Genomic DNA, 12,835 nt, shown 5'->3' on the forward strand with positions numbered 1-12,835 from the left:
TTGATGAACAGAACTAGTATCGGGAGCAGACAAAGTAGGGTTTGGAGTCACTAGTGATTTGGGCTTCCAAAATCTCCCAGAAATTATTTTTTCTAGGTTAGAAAGAACAGGGGCTTTCTGTTGCGATGTATTTGACCTCGTGTGTGGACTTTTTGGAGCTAGGTCTACTTTTTGATGAGAAACTCAACCTAATCACTTTCTTTTCTCACTAATCAAAGAAATGATCCTAATAAAAACCTAGGGAAAAATAACTTCGAGTCTCTGTTCCCCGACAACGACACCAAAAAATGTTGTACCTTGAGGGACTATCTCTGGCTGAGTTGGGATTAGTGCCTAAGATATTTACTAAAAATTGAAAATTGATTGATTTGTTGTCCCATCATCTTGTAAAACCTCATAATATTTATGTTCAAGCCTTTAGTCTTCAATATATGAACAATACTTTTCAAGTGGCCTTCAAATGTTGAATACAAATGAACAGGAAATAGTAAGAAGTGTTGGTGGAAGTTTCAAATAATGGACTGTTTATACAGAATCTTTTATCTTTGACATACAATAAAATGTATTTAGCATGAAATGGAATTTGAAAAGAAGAGCGCTTTTTAAGGATTTTTAACCTTAGATTTACAGAAACTTAGAACCATGGAACTGCAAAATTAAGGCCCGACTGCTTCAATTCTTTTCAATGAAGAAAATAACACATAAGGTGTAATAGAGTTCAGACAAAACATACCCAACAATTTTGGGAAACACTGTGAAAAGCTTTATTCAATATCATATGAAGATCCAAAGTACCAAAACTGTAGTTTCTCCTGAGGTGCCAAAATTTCGGAACCCCCATTCATCTTCTTCAAGTTCTTTTATACAAAATTTTCAAAAGGACAATTGTGGGAACTATCAACTTCCTAAACTACCTTACATTTGATCATTACATTAAAACTTAAAAATTACATGACTTCATAAAATAAAAACTATTAAGAAATAAAGCACTTTATCATTCAATAATATGTGACTGTGGGATAGTAGAAGGTTCTGCTTCTGTAGTGTTTTCCTGTGGAGACATCCATTCCCTGCATTTTCTCCAAGTTTCTATACTTGTGTTGGGACATTTGATAAACTTTACATGTGCCATCCTGAAATTGGTAACCCTGTTGTATGTTGGCTTCTCAATGAAAAGAGTCTTCATCATCCAAAGGAGCTGAAAATCTTTATGCAAATAGTTAACAATGGTAATTCCTTTCAGCACTGTAGTCTTCTCATGTGTGGAACTAATTTTTCTTTTAGCCTCCACTAGTAATGCTTCATATGTTTCCTAAGGCAACATGTTAGGATATTCCGACACATAGGAAATAATTGAGTATAAATTGGTCTATTGTAGAGTTAGGTAAAGTGTGTTTCTTTACTATGTACTTTTGTAACTTACAATCCGACGGTCACGATATGTAGTGATCTGACGGTTCATTCTCTCCTCGGTATTACCGACACTTGATCCGTGGCTTAACACCCGAATGGTCCATGATCTCTATTTAAAGAGCATGGAGGGTCATTTGTAGGTTAACTGTTCATGACAGAAGCTTATGTAAAATTTCATTCTTTTATTAATAAATTGCCCGAAGTGGCCGCGTTGGCTCAGGCCGTGGATTGTTTCCCTCTTTGAGGGTTTTAACCACGTCAAAATACTGGTGTATTGATATGTGATTTGTTTGTGAGCGGTGTCCTTTGGTGTTCTATCTGAGGAACTTACCCTGTAAATTCCTACATGGTATCAGATCTATTTGAGGGCCGCGTCCGTTGGTGATCCAAATCTGAAGCCGGTAGAATTGCATCCGACTGTCGTTTCCTAGATCTACTATTTCTGACTACTTTCGGGTCGAGAGGACTGCTCTATTGTGTTAGGAGCATCTGTTCCAGTGAGAAACCCCTTTCGTTTCACGCGAAAATGTTTCCGGTAGCCCTAGCTACGTCATTTTTAAGATCTGGAGGTATACAGTGTTTATTTGCAGTTTACAGTTATTTTCTCTCTGTTTCTTTCGGTTTCGGTTTATTTAGCTTTTTGTTTTTTTATTACCAGATCTATACCTTTCATTTCTGCGTATGCTCTTGCCCCGTGACTCTGTGCGATCTAGGCAAATCAGAAATAGAAAGGAAGGAATTTTCTCATGCGTATGCTCTTTTCCGCCACGCCTTAGTGTGATCTCGGAAAATCATAAACATTGAGGAAAATATTTAGTTTCCGGCTAAAGCTAACTTCGAGCCGTAAGGTTTTTTTTTTTTGTATGTCCGTGTTGGGTTTTTGTGTTTTTTGTTTTGTAGGGAAAAAGAGCTTTTTCAAGTAAGCACGCAGCCAAAAAAAAAAAAAAAACCCTTCCTCTTTTCCAAAAATTACTAAACTTTTAGTTTAGGTCACTTGGTCTAAAACTACTTTATGAGAGTAGAGGTCTTGAGTTCAAGTCTTCTTTTTGTTGAGCTAATTAGATTAAGTTTGGAAAGGGGGTGGATTTTTTTTAACATTATCATTCATTTCCGCACATTCCCGCACTTCGTCGGCATCTTCATCAACTTTTCTTCAAAAAGCCATAACTTCTTCATCCGGAAGCTGTTTTCAGAGCCGTTTTTTTTGAACCAGCCTAATTTTTCGAGATCTTTCCATTGAAACACTTAGTTTCAGCATATATAGCTTCAGCTTATGTTAAAATGGAAATTCCATGCCAAGTTATTCTTGACAACACCAACTACTTCCAATGGTGGTCCTACATTGTGGATTTACTTAGAAGTAAAGGTCTCTACAGAATAGCCTCAGGCCAAGAAACCAAACCGAAAGATGAAGATAAGGCAACTATATTGGAAAATAGGCAAGATCAAGCACGAGGGTTGATAGGGATGTCTATTTCTCCATATCTTAGATTCCATATTGCAGAACTTGATACTCCTGATGAAGCAATGAAACAGATTACTAAAGTTTTTGGAATTAAAAATTAACTTAAAGCCCATCAACTCGAAATGAGTTGCTTATATTGGACCCCAATAATTTTTCTTGCATTGAAGATTTTTTGTCCAAATTCAAGACCCTTAGACTTCTCTTGGAAGGTGTTAAGGTTAAGAAAGAAGATAGTAACCTTATCTATTCCATTCTTACTAAGTTGGGACCAGCCTACTCTGTGTTTGTTTCCACCTTCCATTCTACAAGAGAAGCCTTCATTTCTCAAGGACAAGCCTACAAGTCCCCTTCCTTTGATTCCTTTTGTGATTCTTTAATAAGAGAACAAGAAAAACTCTTACACCTTGGTCTTCTTAATCTTGGAAACTCTTCTAAGAAAGCGTTAGCCGCCCAGCAGCAACCAAATTCAAAGAATCCTAAGAAGTTGTATCCTAAAAGGAATGGTCCTAAACCAAACAAGGGTCCTAAGCAATTTCAGCCTCAAAATGAAAAATCATTTCAACAAAATGATAAGACAAATAAAAACAAAGGGAAGAAGAATGATAGACATTGCAACTTTTGTAATCGAGATGGCCACTTAGAATCCAAATGCTTTAAGAAGATGGAAGCCTTGGAAGCAACAATGAAGAAGCATAACATCCATTTGGAGCACTCTTCAACTTCAACTTCATCTTCAGGAATAACACTTTCTGCATGTGGTTGTCAAGCATCTCGGTCTGGCTATGCACTAAATGTATCTTCTTCTTCTCATTCTCATGAGTGGCTCATTGATTCTGGAGCTTCTTATCACATGGCCAAAAACAAAGCCATGTTTTCTTCTTTAAATGATTGTAACACCAAAATATATATGTTGGTGATGATAGATCTCTTAGTGTTGTAGGGACTGGAACTGTTCATATAGACAATGGTCAATTTAATGATGTATTATGTGTTCCAACCTTATCCTGCAACCTTCTATCTGTATATCAGATAACTCATTCAGGTGAAGGTAAAATCGTTGAATTTTCACCTCACAATGTTGTAATTAAGGACCTAAGAGATCCTAGACAGATTTTAGCTACTGGCATTGTTGATGATTCTACAAGGTTGTATAAGTTTCACAACTTTGGGTCATCAAATCTTCCCTCGGTATTTGTTGCTCATAACGATGAAGTGAGAAAACTTTGGCATGAGCGATTTGGTCACTTAAACTATCGCTCCCTTCAGAATCTATGTAAAGAAAATATGGTGACAGGTCTTCCAATGGTATCTTGCAGAGATGGTGTTTGTTCCGGATGTGTACTCAGAAAACATCATCGGGATAGTTTTGAAAAACGTGCCTCTTGGCACGCCTCAGCCCCTTTACAGCTTGTGCATAGTGATTTATGTGGTCCACTTCCAGTTGTTTCATTCTCTGGCTACAAGTATTTCTTAACTTTCATTGATGATTTCTCTAGACGCACTTGGGTATACTTCTTAAAACTCAAGAGTGAAGTATTTAACATGTTCTTGGCCTTTAAGGCCTTTGTTGAAAAACAATCTGGACATCAAATTCTTAAGCTAAGATTTGATAATGGCGGAGAATATGTTAACAACAAATTCATCAACTTTTGCACTGAGAATGGAATTCAAATGCAACATATTGTTCCATATACTCCACAAAAAAATGGTGTAGCTGAAAGGAAGAATCACACCTTAAAGGAAATGGCTAATTGTATGCTTCAATCTAAAGGACTTGGTCTTAATTTTTGGGCAGAAGCAATTAACTGTGCAAATTACATAATAAATCGCACTCCTACTAAGGTTTTAAAGAATATCACTCTAGAAGAAGCATGGAGCTCAATTAAACCAGATGTAAGTCACTTTCGTGTTTTTGGAAGTGAATCATGGGCCCATATTCCATATGAGAAACATAAAGCTTTAGAACCTAAGAGTGAAAAATGTATTTTTGTTGGATATTCTGAAGATGTCAAAGGATATAGACTTATTCCACTTAAGTCCAAAAATGTTATCATTAGAAGAGATGTAAAGTTTGTTGAAAATATATCGGCCTACGAGCCTAGTTTGGCGGATGTGCCACCTCTCCCTATCTCTTCTACTTTTGAAAATATTTCCTCTTCAGATGATGAAAGCGAGGATGACAATCCTCCCCCACCTTCTCAAGATCCTCCTTCAGCTCCTCAGCTTCCAAAATGGGTCTGTGCTACTCAAGATGCAGCAGGTGATCTTGCCAGTGATCCTACAGATCAGCGACGTACATGTTCTCAGTTTGATAGAGCCTCTTCTTTACTGGCTCAAGCTTCAGTGAATTATGATCCTGACACCTTTGCAGAAGCTTCAGGCCATCCAGATTGGGAAGCAGCTATGAATGAAGAATATCATTCATTATTGGCAAATGATACATGGGATCTTGTTCCTCTACCAAAGGGACGAAAACTTGTTAGATGCAAATGGGTTTACAGAACCAAGTATGGACCAGATGGGAAAGTTGATAAACATAAAGCTCGTCTTGTTGCTAAGGGTTTTTCACAAGTTGAAGGCATTGACTACACTGAAACCTTCTCCCCTATTGCCAAAATGAACTCTATCCGCCTTGTTCTTTCCCTTGCTGCCTCTTTCAAATGGGAAGTCCATCAGATGGATGTTAAATCTGCCTTCTTGCATGGGGACTTGCATGAAGAAATCTATATGGAACAACCTATTGGCTTTATACAAACAGACTCCAGCCTTGTATGTCGGCTTAAGAAATCCCTTTATGGTCTCAAGCAAGCTCCTCGAGCTTGGTATGCCAAAATGGATAACTTTCTTTTAGAAAATGGCTTTTCTAGGTGTCATTCTAACAATACTGTCTACACCAAGAAAGTGGGCAAGTCTCTTATCATTCTTGTTCTTTTGTTGATGATCTTATCCTGACTGGTAGTGATCCCAACCTTATAAACCATGTGAAGTCTAGCCTTAAAAGGAAGTTTGAAATGACAGACTTAGGACACTTACATTATTTTCTTGGTCTTCAAGTCTTGCAATCCAAGGAAGGTATTTCCCTTTCCCAGTCCAAGTATGCCTGTGATATTCTACGCCATTTTCACATGGAAGAGTGTAAGCCAGCCCCTTCTCCCTTTCAGTCTGGAGTCAAACTTTCAGTCACTTGTACTTCTCCTGAAGTTGATGCTACCTTATACCGTCAACCTGTAGGAAAATTTTTGTATCTAACCCATACTCGTCCTGACCTTTCCTTTGCTGTTGGCCTTGTTGCTCGGTTTATGAAAAACCCACATGAAAGTCATTGGAAAGCAGCTAAAAGAATACTTCGTTATGTTCGAGGTACAGTTCAGTTTGGGATTCATTACAGTGCTGAAGTAGCTCCTCTATTGGTTGGTTTCACTGATTCCGATTGGGCTGGTGACCCTGATGATCGAAAGTCTACTGCAGGTTATGTGTTCACTCTTGGTTCAGGACCTATTACATGGGCTTGCAAGAAACAAGGTGCCATTTCTCTTTCTTTAGCAGAAGCAGAGTATTGTGGTGCCGTAGAAGCTAGTAAGGAAGCCTTGTGGCTTCGTCAGATCCTGTCAGAGTTTGGCTTTCAGCAGCAGCATCCGACTACACTTTGGTGTGATAATCAAAGTGCCATTCAACTATGCAAAGATCCAGTCCAACATCAGCGTAGCAAACACATTGAACTGCACATGCACTTCATCAGAAAGCTCATTCACAACCATGTTCTTGAAGTGCAATATTGTTCAACCGATGATCAAGTTGCAGACATCTTCACAAAGGCCCTCACAGAGGTGAAGTTTACTAAACTTCGATTTATGGTTGGAGTTCAGGAAGTTTTCACTAAGGGGGGATAGGCTCTAGTGCCTCCTTCCTTCTCCTATTGTGTCATATTTGTAAATCCTTCAATCCTATCCCAAGTTGTTCTTAAGGGGGGATGTTAGGATATTCCGACACATAGGAAATAGTTAAGTATAACTTGGTCTAGTGTAGAGTTAGGTAAAGTGTGTTTCTTTACTATGTACTTTTCTAACTTACAATCCGATGATCACGATATGTAGTGATCCGACGGTTCATTCTCTCCTCGGTATTACCGACACTTGATCCATGGCTTAACACCAGATTGGTCCATGATCTCTATTTAAAGAGCATGGAGGGTCATTTGTAGGTTAACTATTCATGAGAGAAGCTTATGTAAAATTTCATTCTTTTATTAATAAATTGCCTGAAGTGGTCGTGTTGGCTCAGGCCATGGACTGTTTCCCTCTTTGAGGGTTTTAACCACGTCAAAATACTGGTGTATTGATCTGTGATCTGTTTGTGAGCGGTGTCCTTTGGTGTTCTTTCTGAGGAACTTACCCTGTAAATTCCTACACAACAAACTTCCTTGTTGGTCCCAAAAGGATTGTAAGCTCTGGTTCTTTTGTCAAAAATGACATTGAACTTCATCATTGCTTCCTTGACTTCATTTAGCCTTTTCTCTGCTGCTTTCCTATATGAATTCTTCACTAGCATCTTATTGATCTCCATTATATGTGCAATTCTTTCCTCTATCCCAAATTCCTTTAGCTCATGTGAAAACCTAGAATTCAGAAAGTCAATCATCTTTTTAACAAACTGGGCTCTTTGTTGTAGTTTTTGTTTCTTAGCCATGATGATTCCTTCTAAGTCTCTAACAATGATTTTTTATTCTTCCATGATGGCCAAAAATTCCCACATGTTCTTCACTGTATTAATTATATCATTCCACAATATTTCCCTTGCATGTATAAGGGACATGTTGCCTTTCACCTTTTCTTTCAACTCCTTGATTTCTTGGTGAGCAATTTGATAATCTTTCCTATACTTCTTTGCAGTTTCCTTGGACATCAGTAACTCTTGTTCAGTGGCCTTGATAATTTTCAAAGCATTTTCTAAATCTATTTACTTTTTCCTCAGTTCACTTTCAATCATTTGTAACTCAATCATAACCTCAGTTAACTTAGCCGTGGGATCCTCTGAGTCTACTTCCACCACAATTGTACATACATGTGAATCAATCTTCTATTGTAGATAAGATTCATAGCCTTTAATTTTGTTACCTCTTCATTTCTCTACAAAATCTCTTGAACCAACATTTCTTTTTCTTTTTCAACTTTTGCCACCTTTGTAGCCATTGGATGTTCTACAAAAGGAAGCTTTAGTTTCTTCCTTAACACATGAATCTCTATTTCAGCACCCTGTAATAATTTTTGGATTGCAATTTTGTCTTTTGGGTTCACTCCAATTTTAACAATCAATTTTTTCAATTCTTCATTTTGGGTATTCAGAGCTCTAGAATTAGCTTTCTCCGGCTTCAATTGATTCACTACTTTTTCTAGCATACCTTCATCCTTAGTAGCAGCTGAGAAAGATTTGTTCAAATAATTAAAAATCAATTGACCAGTTTGCATATGAAGATTGATCTTATCAGACAGAGGAATTTTCTTTGCATCTACTGTTAGATTTATAGTTTTAAAACCTATTGATGATGATACATACATTGCTGAAGGATGAGAAAAAGCAATTTTCAACTGACTTCTTTCTAAATCCAAGGCTGATAGTAACCTTGTTTGATATTCAAAATAAATTTTAGCCTCTAACTGAGACTCCATATTCTCTCTAATCTTCTATTTTCTTTGCTCAACCTGCAAAAACATTTGTTTAATTACAAACACAGAACTTTGAGAAGCTTCTTCTGGATTAGGAGAAGAAGGTGTACAAAGTGTCTCCCCTAGCTACAATTGAAAACTAGGCACTGATGATGAACTGGCTTCATCAAACATATTTTCCCTTTTTACTGCTCTATCCACTTCTTCATCTAAATTAATCACCTCTGATCTAGGGAGAGAGGTTTCAATCTCTATGCCCCCTAATGAAGCAGACTGTCCCTCATTAGCCAACTTTTCAATTTCTGGTCTAGACTCATGTATAAAAGGAGCTTAACCATTCACCATTCTTCTATTTGAAATTATATGACATGGGTCATAGGCCCATTTTTCTCCTAGTAATAAATTCATCTCCTCCAACATTTTTTGGACTTCTTCTGCTGCTTGTCTAGTATTCACAATGAAAGATCCAATAGTTCTAGGTAATCTAAAAATATGTCCTTTCCTTGCAGGCACAAAATGTATTTGATCTACATTTAAACTCTGCCTTATGAACTCCAAAGCAAACAACCTCATAGGAACAAAAGTTGGCAACTTGTAGGGCACAATTTCAGCTCCATACAATCTGATTTCTACATGATCTTCAAAATGAAACCAATCTCCAACCTTTGCATCTTTGCTCAATTGAAGAAGAGCTTGAGCTTTTGGTAACAGGCATGGTGCAGGTGAACCATTTATAATTGAATATACTACTGAGAGGAAAGAGGAAGCAAAACCAAACAAGTTTTCATTTTTAGGATCACTCCTTATTGTATTAGTCCAAAAGACTACTGATTGCTTATTTTTGTGAGGATCCATAATGGTCAACCCAAAAAGCATAAAAAAATCAACATGAGTATACAAGAAGATATAAGTTATTATGGAGGGAAATATGAAACAACTAGTGAGTGAAAGATTCATGAACTAAGCATTAATCACTCCTTCCCAAAAAGCAGGTATATCCAAAACAACATCAGGTTTCATCATCACACTAAACATCCCCAAAATTGCTTTATTAATCACTATAGTATCCTCTTTTCCCAAAATTTTGGCTAAAATTTGAAGAATAGGTTTAACATCTTTAACGAAATCATCTAAAGGAAATTGAGATGAATCCAAAGAAAACTACTTTCCATCATACATAAGGTAAAAGTTAATTAGAGCATACTCTAGTCTTGGTAAATCTTGAAAATAAGCAGATAGGGATTCTTCAGAGAAAGAAAAATATGAATCCACAGAAGGATAACATAATGCTTGTTGGATTAGAAGTGAAGATACCTGAAAAATATTTTCTCCTAATCTATTCATAACAAAGCATTTTTGAGGATACATTACTGAGACTAGCCAATTGATAAACTCTGGAAAAAGACAGGTCTGAGGGACAAATGCTGACAAAACACCTGACCTTATTACTGCAACATAAATGGGAGAATTGGACTGGTTTAGATGAATATGTTGATAAAATTCAAGGTGGTTTACAGGACATATAGTATCAAATATGTCCCTTTCTGTGTCCATGAGGGGAATATGAGAGGATGATCCAGTTAAAGCAACTTTTTTGGCCATTTTAATAGTTATATGATGACTAATTGTGATATAAATACCTGGTGCTGACGGGTTATGATGACTGGGACACTAGCTGGAGTTTTCGGAGTCTTCGACAGCCAAAGCGAGAGGACAAGTGAAAAATTATGACTCGGGAATGATATTTTATAGGTAAGATGGAATAACGACAGAGGGAAACAACATTTATTGTTTTCATGGGAATTTCAATTTCTTGGCAGGATGAATTTAATGAACAATTGGACAAATTAGGATGACAATTGGCAAAAGGGGGATGACATGACAGAGGAATGGGTGGGGTTCGGCTCACTTGATGACACAACTGGCTCGATTGATGACTCGACTGTGGAGGGACTTCTCTGTACAGGGCAATTTTCGGAGTAGTGCCCGCGCAATTAATCTGGGTCGTTGATCTGAGGTCAACGCGCCCGACTCCAAGTCTTTGTGGAGGAACCCCTTATGATAACCATCGAGTGATTTGTGGTGTCGGGTTTGCACCATCGTGTGGGCCCCAACACTTTAACTCATCTCCAACATTCAACTTGCTTGTTTTTTAACCTTGTAGCCCTCGACACATGGTCCCACCTTCGTTGAATGAAACTTATGTCAAGTGCTTGGCGCCAATGATTAGTCCTTAATAAAATACTTTAATAAGAACTAAATCATTTCAATATGATCAAAACTGAACTATATTTCATCTTATTTTTCTTTTTTACTTGAGTATTTATTTATTTATTTTTTAAAATAAGGTAAGATATATACAACATAGACCAATTTTAAAACGAGTTACAACAAGATCCGCGTATAGAAAGTAAATTACTAAAACTTCACAACTTTAGCTCCACTGAGCCTGTACTATATGTACCTATTCATTGTTACTACCCCAGATGCATTGTCAGTAATATAAGCAACATGAGTATCAAAACAACTAGGGGAATCATATACATTTCTCCACTGAACTTGAAGGACTAACAAAGTGATGAATTAGGGACCATTCCTAATTTTTTCCTGAGATATTCAAATGCATCACATGGAAGTGGTTTTGTAAATATACCAGTCACTTGTTCTTTTAAAGGAACATATTCCAGTTTGACCTTTTGTTCAAGCACTTGTTCTCTTAGAAAATGATATTTAATTGGAATATGCTTGGTCTTGGAGTGTATAACAGGATTTTTCGAAATACTAATGGCACTTGTATTATCACATAGAATGGGAATGGGTGGAGAACAATTGATTTGAATATCCTGCAATGTTTGCATCATCCAGAGAATTTGTGTGCAACAAGATGCATCATAAACATATTCTGCTTCTGAAATAGATAAAGAAATTGAGCTTTATTTGAACCATGATACCAAGCGGGAACCCATATAGAATGCTCCTCCACTAGTGATTTTTCTATCATCAATATTTCCTGCCCATTTTGCATTTGTATAAGCATGAAGAGTAAGATCTGCATCTTTCGGATACGATAAACCAATGCCTTGAGTGCATTGTAGATATTTGAATATTATTTTGACTTCCTAAAGATGAGTTTCTTTTGGATTAGTTTGGAATCGTCCAACAATCCCAACTACATGCATGATATCTAGTCTCGTTCCTGTAAGATAAAGTAGACTTCCGATCATGGATCTGTATTCTAGTTGGTTGACTGCGGGAGAATCATCATGCGAACTAAGACTACATCATGTCACCATTGGTGTGCATACCGGTTTGCAATCTCCCATTCCATATTTATTCAAAATATACTTGAGGTACTTTGTTTGTGAGAGAAAAGTACCATTCTTTGCTTTCCATACTTGTAAACCGAGAAAGTATGTTAGTTCACCAAGTAAAGACATTTCAAATTCTTGTTGCATGACAGAGGCAAACCTTTGACTCATGGATTCTTCATTACTACAAAAGATGATGTCATCCAAGTAAACAACAATAATTACAAGTTTACCATCATTCACCTTTATATATAGGTTGCTCTGCAGACCCCTTAGTGAAAGCCTTGTTGTTGAAGATGCCACTCAAGGAAATAATACTATGTACGAGGGGCTTGTTTTAGCCCATATAATGCCTTCTTGAGTTTGCAAACAAGTTTTTCATCATTTCCTAGAATGAATCCTTCAGATTGTTCAATATGGACTTCTTCTTCTAGGTCCCCATCTAAAAATGCAGATTTAACATCCATTTGATCGACTTTGAAATGATCAAAGATTAAAAAGGCAAGAAACATTTTTATGGCTTCTAGTATGGCTACAGGTGCAAATGTTTCTTCAAAGTCTATTCCTTCTTGTTGAGCATAGCCTTTGAAAACGAGTCTTGCTTTATTTCTAATTACTTTTCCATTCTCGTTCAATTTATGTTTGAACCCATTTTGTCCCAATAACATTCTCATCGTGAGGTTTAGGTACTGATTCCCATGTATGATTATTTTCTATTTGTTCAAGTTCTTCATTCATAACCTTAAGACAACATTCATCTTTTCTAGCTTGATTTACATTGTGTGGTTCAATTGTGGATACTAAGGCTAGATAACTATAATTTCCAACAAGATTTCTTCTAGTTTGTACTCCAATTTCCTTATCACCTAGAATTTGAGATTCTAGATGATTCTTCTGAACATACCTTGATGGAGTATTTTTTGATGCTTATGTATTTTCACTTCCTTCTTCTAATGCTTGATTGATTCTTTTTTCAACATTATTTT

Source organism: Pinus tabuliformis, chromosome 5_2, assembly GCF_031772625.1.
Source record: "Pinus tabuliformis cultivar Carrire ecotype Pingquan chromosome 5_2, CPIR1, whole genome shotgun sequence".
Taxonomy (NCBI): Eukaryota; Viridiplantae; Streptophyta; class Pinopsida; order Pinales; family Pinaceae; genus Pinus; species Pinus tabuliformis.